At 39.0% G+C, this 13,565-nt stretch overlaps 1 protein-coding gene across 2 annotated transcripts in view; it reads right to left on the bottom strand.

Annotated features, from left to right (window-relative positions):
• SMYD3 (SET and MYND domain containing 3) overlaps positions 1-13,565 on the bottom strand; it is a 558,077-nt gene that overhangs the window by 503,943 nt on the left and 40,569 nt on the right. The gene's annotated exons all lie outside the window — the stretch shown is intronic.

Raw genomic sequence — 13,565 nt, forward strand, 5'->3', positions numbered from 1 at the left:
TCCCAGTGCTTTTGTGGAAGCAGAGCCCCAAATCACGGCTTACGTTATTAGTAGACAAACTATGAAGCTGGATCTATCACCACACAGCATCGAGCAAGCAAGCAGAGAATCAGGACATCACAGTGCTATACCTGTAACATAACGTGTCGCTCACTTCTCCTAAAGACAACTCTAGAAATTGTTCTATTTATTGAATAAGAAAAAGTGTGACAACTTACTATATATAAACAACATAATCCTCCAAAGAATGTCAAAAATAAAAAGGCTAAATGATCTATTAAGTTCTGTGATCTGGGAGAGAAAATGTACTCATCTTTAGTGATACTTTCACATTAGAGATATTATCAAGGGCTGCTGTTTTACTAAACCCATTCAAGCCAGCTCTTTGATCTCTGCCTATGAGGAGGTTTATTTCTAAAAATTCAATTAAAACTTATCTATGATTTAGATTGGTACCATATGGGGATAAATTTTATGAACCTTTGTTGAGTTGAGGCATCTGATGACACTGCATTATTAAAAGGCATTTTCTATTACTGCAGTAACACAGTAATTTAGAAAAGGCACCCTAGCTAATTTTGTCACACCGTAACTCAGAGCAAGTTCTATACTTTAAGATATTATAGCTTTCAATACCAAATCCTATAAATGAAAATGTTATTATACAGTGTTAAATGCATTATTACCATTATAAATTTCTTTTTTGGAAATTAGATTTAATTTTAAGGTAATCTGTGATGTTTTGCCTTTTTCTGAGAAATTGGGTGGGCAATTAAGTAAGTGAGTAGGAGTGTGCACTATACTTTTTTGGTCCCATTAACTTTCTTAATGTTAACAGTAACAAAATGCAGTATGAAAAAAAGAACACCTGTAAAGTCAATACAAATTGCTTTAAGACAGAAAAATTGATCATTAGCTATAAAAGTTAGAGGGAAATTACAGGCTTATGACGAGAAAAAAACAGTTTTTAAAAATTCTGATATTTTAAAACAAATCTAATCCCCATCGTTTCTCTCACAAATATCAGAGAGAGACTGACTCGCGTACTCACAGGCCACATACCTGAAGTTATTCTACCTGTCTTTCAAGATTGATTCTCTCAATACAAGGATGATTGTCTTTCCAATATTTTTTCTTCAACCGTACAGTCTACAGAAACACCCACATAAGGAGAGCGGGAAGGACACGCACACATCATAAATCACAGTGGAAGGGCCAGCTTCATGCTTAGTCAACTCCTCATCAACATCCTTTCCCAGTTCAAGGCAGCCTCATCTTCCCCAGGGGTTCATTGCCATGTAATTATCACGCAGATTACTGAGCTCTACTCTTTCACACCCAGCTAAGTAAGAGAACTGTTTTTCTTACTTTCTTCCCATTTTTTTCGAATACAAAAGTTGAGGGGAAAAAACACAATGATCCCCAGTATACCCTTCCCCCTAGATTCAACATTTGTTAACCATTCGCCACGTCTGCTCCTTCTCTCCACACAGACGTAAACATCTGTTTTCTTTTGCTCATCCACTTGAAAGCCACAAAAATCATAACTCATTCCTAAAATCTCCAGCATGTGCTTCCTATGATGAACATCTCTTATATGATCACAAATTATTATCCTACACAAGGAAATAAATAATAATTACATAATATTCTCCAGTATGCAGTCTGTGTTCAAATTTCTCCAACTGGTCAAAGAACATTTGTTTTAACTACCCCTTCAACCTGGACCCAATCTAAGTTCATACATCAGAGTTGGTAATTATGTTTGTAGTTTCCTTTAGTCTAGAGAGTAGCCCCCCCAATCTGTCTCACACACATAGTCTGTTTTTTATGAAAATGACAATGACATTTTGAAAAGTTCCAGAAAACTGTCTTATTAAATGTCATGCATTTTGAACTTATGTGACTGTTTTTTTCTTGGGGCATTTACTTTGTTTGTCTATCCCCTGTGTTTCCTAAAACCTTGACTTTGGTACAGGCTTGATTAGAGACAGGTTAAGCATTTTTGCAAGAACACTTCACAATGGTAATATTCTATCATCCATCTACACTTACTGGGGGACTTCTTCTGTTTCTAAGGTAGAGTTTTGCTTTTTGTTTTTGTTTTTCTCTCTCCTCCCCCTAGCCCCACCACCCTTTTTGAGTACCACTATGGCCTAGTGGACTGTAACCTATTCAAAATGTCACAATCAATTAGTTATTATTCTTTCTTAGTGCTCAAACTGCCCCAAATTTAACAATAAGGAGCTTCTTTAAGCTGCTGTTTTTTTAAACCTGAGTTCTAACACAGTGTGATTAAAGTCATCTCCTTTAAAAAAAAAAGTTATTTCTCTACTAAAGAAAATCACTCATTCATTCAAATTAATTCAAAACTATTTGTTAAATATTTACCACATGCCAGATGCTTTTTTAAGTGTTGGGGATACAGTAATGAACAACAGAGTGCCTACTACCATGGGGCTTACATTATCACTTATGAAGACAAACAACAAAAAGAAAAATAATTATGTACACCAAATGGTGCTAAGTGCTTAGGAGAAAAATAGAGCAGTGTAGGGGATGGAGAATGATAGAGGCTTGATATTTTAGATAGAGTAGAGAGAGCCCCTCTGATAGGATGACATCAGGCAGAGACCCAAAGGAATCTGAGTAGCTTGTAGCATCTGAAGGGTGAGAAACTCAGCCCCTGCTTAGAGATTCTGCCGAGCAGCAAGGAGGCAGTGTGGCCAGGGTCCAGTGAGCTGGGGACAGCTGCAGGAGATGAGGTCAGACAAGAAGGGACCCTGACATCCTCATATACTCAGTGGACAAACATGATTTGTTTTTGTTTTATATCTTTACCATAAAGTAACAATTTTTGAAGCAGGGGACTGAGTACGGTTCTTGTAGTGGGTTGAACAGTGGCCTCAAAAAGATCTGAACATGTCCTAACCCCAGGAATTTGTGAAGGTGACCTTATTTGGGAAAAGGATGTCTGCAGGCGTAATTAAGTTAAGGATCTTGAGATGAACTCCATCCTGGATTAACTGGATAGGCCCTAAATCTAGTGACAACCGTCCTTACAAAAGGCAGAAGAGGAGAGACACAGAAAGAAGAGAAGGCCATGTGCAGATAGAGAGAGACTGAAGTCATGCAACTACAAGCCAGGGAACACCTCCCAGCAGGCTCTTTTTTAAAATTTATATGGAAAAGCAAAGGGCTTAAATAGCTAAACTTATTTTTACAAAGAAGTAAGAGGACTCACACTACCTGATGTTCCAGACTGACTATAAAGCTAGAGTAGTCACAACAGTATAGTACTGACACAAAGACAGACACACAGAAACACTCCCACATATTGTCAAGTGGTTTTCTACAAAGGCGTAGCAGTGGATTGAATAGTGTGCCCCTAAAATTCATGTCCACCCAGAACCTCACAATGTGACCTACTTTGGAAATAGGGCCATAGCGGACGTCATTTGTTAAGATGAAGTCAGACTGGATTAGTGGACCCTAAATCCAGTGATCAGTGTCCTTAAAAGAAAAGAACACACAGCGGGGAGACAGACACACAGACACCCAGGAAGACCACATGTGAGAACAAAGGCACAGACTGGAATCATGCCACCACAAGCCAAAAATGCCACCAACTGCTGGGAGCCACTAGAAGCTCTAAGAGTCAAAGAAGGCTTCTCCCCCCTTCAATGTTTAGAGAAAGCCCTGCCAAACTCTGATTTCCCCGAAACTGTGAGAAAAGAAATTTTTCTTTTAAGCCACCAAATTTGTCTGAATTTGTTAAAGCAGCCCTAGGACACTTACACAGGTTTACTTTGCTGCTATTTGGTTGGTTGGTTTTTATTGAGATAAAAATGAAGAAAACATAAAGGTGACTTGAGCATGAGTTTTCTAGTCAGACCAGCCTGGATTCCACTTGTGCATCTTTCTCTTCCTATGCTTTCCAGAGCCAGACGCCCATCTGACCCTCATTTTCCTTCCTACAAAATGGGGACACAGTCTAGCCTGCCTTGAGGCTACCAGGATCCCTCGATAAAAAGCAGTGCTTCTCTGCCCTGGCGTGCATCAGAGCCACCTGTGAATTCACCAACTACTGGGTCCCATTCACAGAGTGTCTGATCCAGTGGGTCTTGGGTGAAGTCCAGCAAAGACATTGCTAAAAAGGTCAACATGACGCTAACGCTGCCGCTCCTGAGACCATGCTTGGAGGACAGATGCACAGAGCCTGGGGTAAAAACAGGTTTTCAACATATGCTCCCCTCTTCTTCCTCAACTCCTTCCTTCCCAGAAGTCAAACAGTCATTACTCTCTGAAAATAACATATACCTGATTATACACGATACAATCAATCCTTTAGCAAGAAACGTCCTTCCCTAATAAACCTAGGAGAGAGTAAGTATGAAATGAACAACAGCCAGACCAAATGTAAAAGTATAACTCTGACCCACAACCTGCAGCAACCAGCCCAGGAAGCCAACCCGCTGTTTACAGTAACCAGTCCAGGAACTCAGAATGCAGTCTCTAACAGGCAGTCCGAGGAAGCCAATCACTTCTGGAACAGTCAGCCCCAAAGGGCCAAGACTTGGTTAATAACTGACAGCTTCCCTCATTTTTGCCTCTACTTCAACTTAAGACCAACACAGAAAACCAAAAATGCACCCTTAGCCAATCAAATAGGATGTCCTGATTCTCATTAGCCTACCTACAACTTCCCCATACAAACAGCCTCCGATCGGGGCATACCTAAAGCTTTCCCTTCTTTCCACTACCAAGGTTTCCCACTCCACTACCTGACTTTGAATCCCTGACAAATGCAAAGGATGGTGGCTGATTCCCTTGCAGATAGCCATTGGTTGCTCTCATTTGGATGGTCTTCATTTACTTCCATGACAAGCATAAAAGTTAAAAATCGTCGTTTTATTTTTGTGGTGTTCTTGCTCTGTAACTTAAACATTCCTTCTTCTAAGACACCACGGTATAACTGGTGGTAGCTGTGTGGCAGAGGGGACCCTGCTTCGGAACCAGAGAGACCTGGGTTTCCAGATCTGACTCCTCTAGCTATGATCTCATGGAAGTTCTGTAACTTCTTTGAACATCAGTTTCCTCAGTGATGTTCCCGACCGAGGGAACAATATCCACCTACTGCTTACAGCCCTAAAAAGAGAAGATGAACACAAAGAGGGACAGCATCTTGCACAGAGTACGTGCTCAGTGAAGTTAGCTGATTAGGCTACGGTTTTCAGCACTGACACATTTAATCCTGCAATTCAATAACCCATTGCTATTACAGTTGCGAGTTACTTCTGTGCTTTGTTTTTAAGTTATGTTATTAGTAGTATAGCCGAAATCTTTCATTTTAGAAAGTAAAATATGGCATGGACATGGTGTTTTGACTACAAGTGACAGAAAAACCACCAAAACCAGATCATGTAAAATCTCACAGACAGAACCAAAATACATCCAGGATTAAAAAGGACTGAATTTGAACTAATAAATAACTCAAGAAGCCAGGTTACTCTCCCAGGAAATGCTTGGTTTGATCGTCTCCATTTTTCTTTCAACTGGTTTCCTCGGCTCACTCAGCCTGCACATGGCCCTTAAAAATAGCCACCCCAAGACAGTAATGATATATAACTTGAATGGGATTTGGGTTTAAACAGGTATGTGCATTTGTCAAAACTCATCTAATGGTACATTTAAGACACATACATTTCATGGCATGTTTTGAATCTGTTTTCATGTCTGTCTCCCGCATTAAACTGTGACATGTCAAGGACATGTCAACGACAAAAAGGAAATCACATTCAATCCTGAATCCCCAACACTAGCGCAATGCCTAGCATGTAGCTGAATCTCAATAAACCTTTCATTATTAAATAAAGACAAACCTAAGAATTTGAAAAATTCTACTAACTGGAATTCATTCTGAAAGCTGTGTTCAAAGTTCTCATCTTAATTAGTGATTACATCCTAGTCAATTAATGTAAACAGATTTAAGTTTTACTTATTATAAAGAGAACTATATTTATCAGCAAACAATTAGTGACAATTATGGTGCAAACTGTTCTGGGTACATGACTCTACCACCACCTAGTGGAAAGAAATGCGTATTACACTCATTGGAAACTCCTTAAAGAAACATAATTTCCAAATGAGCGGATGGGCCATGAGCAAACACATTTCAACCACATTCACCAGGCACCTGCTAGGTTCTGGAAATTATGCCAGGTTCCATGAGGACAGGCAGAGCTCATGTCCATTTTGATTTCTACTGTGTCACCAGAACTAAGGAGAGTGACACAGCACTTTGTTAGCTTTCAGTAAATACGCATCAGCTGACTGGCTAGATTTTACCAAAGGAGACTGAGATATGATCTTCAGGAAAGACATTCAGCCATCCAAAACCAACAGAACTCTATCCAGACCATGGAATATTAGTTTGCACACATGAATACACACACACACACACACACACACACACACATACACACACACACACACGAGCTATCAAAAGACATAAGACATAGAGGAACTTTAAATACATATTACTAAGTAAAAGAAGTCAATCTGAAAAGGCTACATACTATGATTTCAACAATATGAACATTCTGGAAAAGGCAAAACACTGGAGACAGTAAAAAGATCAGGGGTTAGAAGAGGATGGGAGCAGGGAGGGATGGAAAGGCAGAGCACAGGATTTTTAGGGCAGGGAAACTGTTCTGTATGATATTATTTTGGTGAATACATGTCATTGTACATTTGTCAAAACCCACAGAATGTTCAACCTTAGTAAATTATGGACTTTGGATGATAATGATGTGTCAACGTAGGTTCATCAGTTGAAACAAATGTACCACTCTGCTGGAGGATGCTGATAGTGGAGGAACCCACACATGTGTAGGGGTGGAATAAGTGGGAACTCTGTACTTTCCACTCAACTTAGCTATGAATCTGAAACTGCTCTTTAAAAAAGTCTATTTTTTAAAAACAATATAACTTTTACCCTGATATTCAAATAAGCAAACCCCCATCTAATGAGATTTATACCAAATTATCATACTCTTTTTAAACACCTAAGTAAATGCTCAGTAAATGTAATTTCCTCACCTCGATGGCACAGTAACCAACCCTACACTCCAAGTAGCTGCCATTAAGTAGCTATAAACCAGTCACTGTTTCTTAATCTGTAGAATTAAGACAGGTAGACTAGTTCTCTCAGTTCCCTTCCTAATTTAACATTCTTTTAATTTTAAAAGAATTTTAAAAGAAGAAATAATATAAGTAAAACTTTTCTAGGATATAAAGAAGGAAAACTGTCAAATATTCACAGCATCACAGTGACACCAAAACTTGACAAAAACATTAAAAATTACTGCAGAAACTTTTAAAGTGATACCAAAGAAAGAACTCAGGAGTGCTCTAAATGAAAGACATGCTATGAGCACAGTGTTCATTCCAGTGATACAAGGAATAGTTAAATATTGGGAAGTTTACTCATATAATAATAACCATATAAATAGGTCAAAAAAAGAAAAGTTAGTGACCATCTCAGTATATGCCAAAAATGCAAATGAAAAACATTTAAACTATTCTTCATTTTTAACCCTTAGTAAAATAGCAATACATGACTTTTTCCTTAATATAACTAAAAAATGCAAAATTTTATTTCAGTTCATAACTTCCAAATGATTCACTGGAAACATTACTGAAACACTAAAGCAAAGAAACATTAGATGCATTTCTGCTGAAGTCTAGAAGGAATAAAGAAAGCTCACCATCAGCTCCATCAGCTTTTAATATTGATTTAGAAGTACTAACCAATTTAAGAGAAAAAAGATGGTAAGTTTTTATCATTTTTATGATGATTACTATGTGTCAGGCACTGTTCTAAGCACTTTATAAATACTAAATCATTTAATTCATATAATCTTCATGACACTCCTATGAGGTAGTACTATTACCATCCCATTCTACAGATGGGGAAATCAAGGCACAGAGAACGCAAGTAACTTGCCCAAAGTCGCAGTTAGCAAGTCAGTGGAGATAAGACTGAAACCCAAGTGGCAGTGGTCCCAGAGCCTACACTCTTCACCACTGTTATCTGAAGTACTGAAAAGGAGAAGGCAAAAGGATCCATAAACACAGATGACAGAAATCACTAGAAAACCCAAAGGGAAAAGAGCTGTTAGAAACGAGAATTTACTAGAGTGGCTGACTACAAAATCATGTAAAAAATCAATAGCATTTCTGTATGTTAACAGTAAAAACTTAGAAAATATGTATTTTTTTAACAAAGATGTCATTTACACTAGTGACCTAAAAAATCTAACTGGAAATAAGAAATATACAATTCCTGTTTGAATAAAAAATTGTAACTCTGCTAGTCTATTGATGAGTATGAACTCCACATTTACAGGAGTGAAGCATTCAAACAGCGTGGACTGGCTCCAAGAGCAGAATAGGAAGCAAACTACCCCAAAAAAGCTCCCCTGCAACCTGGATCAGGGGAGCACAGGACCACAGCGGAAAGCACATGAGCCTTGTCAAGTAACTGACATGTTCAATCTCTTAGAACAACCCATAGCAAACTTCATCTCTTCTTTCACCAGCTCAAGAGCATGGATGGCATACAGAGTAGTTTTTCAGCAAAGTACCAGTAACCCTCAAGTAGGTTCTGGGTTCACACAACAGTCCACATTTTTACTACCTGAGTAATAAGCACCATTTCTCAGAACAAGGAGAGGGAGGGGGAATCTGATGGAACCAGTGGATCTTCTCTTTGGCTCCTATTGCAGTGAAATGCCTTGACTCCAGCTGAGCAGTCAATGCCCTGAGGAAGGCTAACCCACATTAGGTCATTTGTGAGCAAAGTGTTCACCAGGCAAAAACAGAAATCCTGAATAAATACACAGAGACATGCTCTATGAAAAGTAAGGATCATTCAAGTATGAAATGAGTTGACAAGGGAAACCGGGATTCTCCCTAGGAAACATTTTTACAGGACAGATATGCATCCATAAAGAAACTGTCATGCACTCAGTGTCATGCACTGAAATGGGGGAAATGCTCTCATTGTCAAGGTTAGCCCATCACTAATCAGCCAGCCAAACCATCAGTTAATTTATGGAGCTCCCACTATGTGTACAACTCTGCCGCAGTTATAATAAAATGTTAAGATATGGTTCCATCAAGAGAAATACTTATTAAATGGTTGGGGAGAGAAAGTAAACACATGAAGGGAACACCAGGCACACAGCAAGTGGATAAGGCAAATTAACACTGGAAAAATTTCTCTCCCTGCTTTCCCACACATGTTTTAGGAATAAGAATACAAGAAGAGTCAATCTGAACAGAATTTTATTTCCTCCAACTTTTAGAAGCTGAAAGGATTTGAAGCTTCTTAAACGTACACAGGTAAATAATCTATAGCAATGGTAATAACTGATCAGAGAGCACTGAAAACACTAAAACCTCCAAGAAATCTTAGTAATGTTTATTCTACTTCATTAAAGCGCAGTCACTAATTAATTTAATCACTACTATACACACAAGCCACTGTGCCAGGCTCATCACAATGAAACAGATGAAAATACTCAAAGAATTCTTATATAAAGCAATAGGACTGGAAGCAAGCTCTGAAGGCAATTCTTTAACAATAAGAGAACTGGGACTGAAATTCTTAGGTTTGTAACTGAAAATAAGTACATTTAGCTGTGTGCTAACCCCTATTTACACTGCTAGGATAAAAAGCCAATGAAAAGAGTAAATCAATGCCCTCCCATCCCTGAGATAACCCACTTTACAATATCACAAACTTATAATTGGGGAAGTGTGGGGGATAGCTTACATTAATTCAATTCAACAAATATTTACTGAGTTATAATGCTATGCTCAGTGCCTGAAATGTGAAGCTGAGTAAGTCATGGACCTGGTTTGTTGTTGTTGTCTTTATAAATAAATTTACGGTCAAGTCCAAGTCCTTGATTTCAAAGAGCTCATGTTACAGAGTTCTTTCTCTTCATGGGGGGGGGGGGGTAATGGTATGCCTCTAAAAAGTAAGGTTCCTTGAAACAGTCCTGTTTTTCCAACCATTTAACTACCTAACCAAGAGACTATGAAGCTGGAAAACCACTATATTTTACTTGTAAGAAATGAATGGAATATGGATTGGAAATAAAAAATTAAACATACCTAGAACTACAGTGCTGTACTGGTTCAATGTAAAACTATGACATCCTACATCAAGAAATTTTATTTACACAAAATCTATTACACAAAGCAAGACATAACCAGCTAATACTTCACTGTGCTGTTAGCAAGTGTGAAGAGGTTTCCAAGAAAGAAACGCTCTCTATTAAAGGTGTTAGGGACACTGAGCCTCCAAATCCTGTAGAAAAGGCACATACAGTGGGAAGAGAAAAAAAAAGGCAGATACAGCCTTGAGGCAAAAGTGCTAGGAAGTGATAGAATACCTTCTTTACAATTTGCAGCTAGGCTATTACCCATGATAAGTTGATAACCATTCATTAACTTTGAGAGCAATAGACAACTGGCAGGCTATTTCATGCCTCAAAGAATTTATGGCAAAAATGACAGGTGACTTTGAATTCAGAAAATAAAATGGATTCTTGGAACTTGTTACTTTCATGAATCCTTTTAAATAAACTTGGAGGCAGAAAGAGGTATTTGATGCTGATAAGACTTAAAGGTCATGATTTTCTACATCAGTGACAAAGGGATTAATGTTTATCAGTTGCATCAGTCTTTCAATCAACAATACAAATGTGAATCAGGCATTTAAGGTATATCCTGAGAGACAATCCACTCTGGGTTATAAAAGAGAAGAATTATGCAAAATAAACATTAATAACCTAAGTTAAACAGGGTGCAATTAAGATTTAGGGATTATGTTTGCAGGTTCTCCTTGGTTGGTGCCTCCTTGCCACCTACCACAATGTTGGTGTTCCCTAATTAGGGTTTTTGTCTGGTTCTACCTTCTTCAAATTCTCCCTGTTCCTAAACTGATCTATACCTAAGGCATGAGCTATCAGCTATACCCTACCATCTCCAGGATGAAAGTGACTGTCAACCTTGGCTGCACATTAGCATTACCCTAATCAGTAGCTTTTAAAACATACAAGCTGGGTCCTTATGCCAGGTTAATTAAATCATACTCTATACGAGTAGCGCCAGGTCACAGTTTTACTGTCGTTTAGTTTCCCGAGCAGGCAGTCAAGGTCCAAATTTACTGCTCTTCTAGATCCATCACTCCAACCCTCTCTTGATCACCTTCACCTGAATATCCCACAGGCACCTCAATCTTTTCTTCAGTCTGACATACTCTAGCTTAGTGCTGGTCCATGAGTATTTCTCCTCCTCTTCTTTAGCTGGACCTGGGAGCATTAGGCAGTCCTTCCTCCAAGCTGCCACAGAATTCTACCCATGCCCCCATTAAAGCATTTATCACCATTTATGGTAACTGACCGTGTGTATGTCTATCACCTACCACCCGTAACACTGGATTTTCTTTTTTCATTTTAGTATCCAAAGCATTCACAAATGGGTAGCACCAGAGGGTGAGTGATAGCCAAAGAGACTAATCAAGATTCTACACTCAGTTCTAAGAAGTAAGTGCAAGACTAGAAAACAGGAGGCATAGCTAAGGGATGATTAAGCAGGAAAACACAGGGTGACAGTCATGACGGAGGACTCAGTGGAAGGGGATGGTGGACTTGAGGCTTGGATTTACTAGCCCACACCCCATTCAATGAATGGGCCAGACTGATTAAATCTGACCCTGTACTGGAGGAAAAAAGGCTATGAAAAGTCTGTCTCCCCAAAATATATCAAATGTAAGTTCTTTTCACTCTCACTGCTACAGCCTTTAGGTGGAGCCTTCACTGCCTTCTGCCCAGACTTTTAAAACAGCATCTTAATGAATGCCCCTATTGCCCATCCCTGGCCACTCCAGGCTAAGACTGACCACAGAGTTACCTTTGAAAGAAGAAATCTCCTCCCCTTACTCCTTCATTGGAAAATTCTCATGCAGCTCTTAGAGAACGAAGTCCAAAATCTCTACCATGGTCTATAAGGCCTTTCTCAACCTGGCTCTAACCAATCTCTTCAGCTATTCTCCACCCATAATCAATGCTACACTCACATTCGATCTGCTCACAACTTAGTTCCTGTACACAAGCTCTTCTTGTAAAAATGTCAAATCCCTTCCCCACCCATCTTCCAAATTTTACACATCCTGCAAAAATCAGCTTAAATGTTACCTCTTCAGTGAGGCTATAGCAGGAGGAACACCCTCATTCATTTACTGATTCTTTCCTCCTCTTTCTGGAGGCCCTACTATATGACAGGCATTGGCATGAACATTCCTTTGGTACTGAGTTCAAAACTGAGTTATCACAGTTATAATGATGTATTAATTAACACTTGTGATTTGATCTTCTCTTTCAGTCTATGCATTTCTTGAAGATAAGAACCACACTTTCTGGTCTAGCTCTCTTGTTTTCCTTACTTTGGTCCAAAAGGGCCCAGCATGCCAGGCTATGCCTAGTAGTCTCCCTCGAGGTCAGTTCGTAACTGTGGAAGCCCCTGGATCAGGCTGTAAGGACCGATGCTGGCCTGAGCCCACATGTAGAATAGAGATAGTGGCCCAAAAAGTGAAGGAGGTTAATGAAGACCTTCATCCCTAATGAGAAGGACAGAGGTAAAAGTGATAAACAGGGCAGAGATGAAACTGAGGTCTGGAAAAACTGAAGGCTAATTCTGAACCAACGTCATGAGCATAGCTCATTAATGCATCACTTTGCTGGAACAGAGCCATAACCTACAAGGGGCAAAACCATTCTAAATACACTATATCATCTCTGTAACCATCTTACAGCCTAACCTAGTACTAGGAATGGATGCTGCAAAATTGTGCTGAATTAATTAACCCATTTGCAAGCAATGATTATATATGCATACAATTATGCAATGTGTATTCTTATGACCCAGAAGGTAAAACAAAGCCATTAGAAACACTAAATTTTAGGGGGGATGGGAATAGCTCAATGATAGAGCTCATGCCTACATGCACAAGATCCCATGTTCTATTCCCAGTATCTCCATTTAAAAAAAATTTTTTTAAGAGAAACACTAAATTTAGAACAGGATGTCAGAGGAGATCTAATCTAAAACCAGTGACTTGAGATTACTAACACCCAGCATACAGTACCTATCAAAAGACTAATTTATTCTACCACATACAAGTTACATGTGGTACTAAAGGTTGGACTGAAATAAAAAATTAGGAGCTTTGGACATAAACTGTCATGTGGACTGAGCATCAGAGCAAACCATTCTGCAGCAAAAACAAACAAAAACCAAAGCAGCCAAGCAGAGAGAAGCAGAAATGAAAAAACATAGGATAACATGCCTGGAATCATGAAGGCTTTCAAGTCCCTAGTTTCAATCCCTTTCCAAGCTGCAAGGTGCATGCCTGCCCTTCGGTTCTGTGAGACATCCCGAATCCTTTTGACACATTTTTCTTTGCTTAAGCTAACTCAAGCTGGTTTACG

This window comes from Camelus dromedarius, chromosome 21 (genome assembly GCF_036321535.1).
Source record: "Camelus dromedarius isolate mCamDro1 chromosome 21, mCamDro1.pat, whole genome shotgun sequence".
NCBI lineage: Eukaryota > Metazoa > Chordata > Mammalia > Artiodactyla > Camelidae > Camelus > Camelus dromedarius.